Source organism: Hyalella azteca, unplaced genomic scaffold (genome assembly GCF_000764305.2).
Source record: "Hyalella azteca isolate HAZT.00-mixed unplaced genomic scaffold, Hazt_2.0.2 contig12453, whole genome shotgun sequence".
NCBI classification, from domain to species: Eukaryota; Metazoa; Arthropoda; class Malacostraca; order Amphipoda; family Hyalellidae; genus Hyalella; species Hyalella azteca.
The window spans coordinates 1-1,977 of record NW_025942412.1 but is presented as its reverse complement, the minus strand read 5'-3'; the positions used below and the strand labels follow the sequence as shown (position 1 = coordinate 1,977).

The following is a 1,977-nucleotide window of genomic DNA, read 5'->3' as shown; positions in this document are numbered from 1 at the left end:
CGCCTCTCGAGATCTGAAAATCAGTATGTAAGTTGTCGTAGTAGTTCTAAAAATTACTCAAATATCCACACTGGGCATTCGAATGCACTTGGGACACAAACAAATTTTTTCTCCCTGTCACGGAGGGCATTTCACAAATTTAAATCCTTGTTTGCGGTAAATTTTATAATTTTAGCTGAAGAATAATTGTCATAACTGAGAGGTAAATAAAAAATATAGTCACCTTTTGCCGATATTCGTTATGATATTTAAGAATAATGAAAAATCATAGTCACCTTTTGCCGGTATTCGTTATGATATTTAAGAATAATAAAAATGTAGTCACCTTCTGCCGATATTCGTTATGATATTTAAGAATAATAAAAATGTAGTCACCTTCTGTCGATATTCGTTATGATATTTAAGGATGAAAGCCTTGTCAGCGTCCGTAACTCCGCACGGTCCTCCGTTGGCATCAGCGGGACAGTTCTTGGCCGGGATGCAGGTCGTGTGGTTGCTGCCGTACGCGGCACACAGCGGGTCTACGGCTGCTTCGCTTGCTGTAAATCAAACAAAAATAATACGTGTGTGGTCATTTTATGTTCGTACTTATAAACATATTACATATTATTAGATATTCGCTTGCTGCAAATCAAACGAAAATCATAAGTGTGTGGTCATTTTATGTTCGTACTTATAACATATTACATATTATTAGATATTCGCTGGCTGCAAATCAAACAAAAATAATAAGTGTGTGGTCATTTTATGTTCGTGCTTATAAACATATTACATATTATTAGATATTCGCTGGCTGCAAATCAAACAAAAATAATAAGAGTGTGGTCGCTTTATGTTCGTACTTATAAACATATTACATATTATTAGATATTCGCTTGCTGCAAATCAAACAAAAATAATAAGTGTGTGGTCACTTTATGTTCGTGCTTAAAACATATTACATATTATTAGATATTACTTATTTTATTGCTGAAAAATAAAAGTTCAAATGAAGTTCAAATTTAGAATATTCTTAATAATAAAGAAAATTCTTGCAAATCAAACAAAAATAATAAGTGGATGGTCATTTTATGTTCGTGCTTATAACATATTACATATTATTAGATATTACATATTTCATTGATGGAAAACAAAAGTTCTAATGTAGAATATTCTTAATAATAAAAGAAAATTCTTAATAATAAAAGTTCAAATTCTTCAAAAAAGTTCAAAAAGAAAATTATTAATAATAAAAGTTCAAATGTAGTTCAAATAAAAATTCAAATGTAGAATATTCATAGACTTATAAAAAATTACTGGTATAAGCATTACACGAGTATATAGCAAAAAGTTATTTGGATGATTCTTATTAACTGCGCCTTATATTGTTAGAAGTAAATTAGCATTGATTTAGATCCAGACGAATTTTTTTATACTCACTTAGAACGAAGCAAGATATTCCGAGGAACGCGAGTACAGTTTTGGCAAGCATTTCAACCTGGAAAAATAAAAATTTAATTATATTACAAACTGCCGAACAAAATTTGGAACTTATATATATTGAAACACAAACTCGAGTTTTTTAAATTTCAACACATTTGCACGTAGTTGCCTGCAGGTATTTAAATGACGGAATTACATATACAATAGTAAAATCCGAAAGCCAAGAAACTAGTTACGAACTTTTAATCTGTGAATTTCAAGAATTATTTAGAGGGAACATTTCCACAGATAAAAATAATAGGAGATCTTTGGTAGTTATGACAAGTGAAGAATATTCAGGCTGAAATTCGATTATTCCACGAGAAACTCAATAATAATAAAATAAGAGATAATATTAATAATAAAAATAATAATAATAATAAGAAACGTAAATGTGACTTGTCCTAATCAAATTACAAGTCACGACAAATAGAAGTTAAAGAAATGGAGTCAGGTTATTGTATGATAACTGGTAATCAAAGAACTTAAGAACTTACTGAAAAGAGACGAGTGTTT

At 29.8% G+C, this 1,977-nt stretch overlaps 1 long non-coding RNA gene across 1 annotated transcript; it reads right to left on the bottom strand.

Annotated features, from left to right (window-relative positions):
- On the bottom strand, positions 1-1,977 carry LOC108680736. The gene is made up of 4 exons (XR_001931444.1): positions 1,959-1,977; positions 1,420-1,477; positions 376-539; positions 1-13 (listed from the first exon to the last, which is right to left on the bottom strand). It is a non-coding gene; the product is annotated as an uncharacterized LOC108680736 (long non-coding RNA).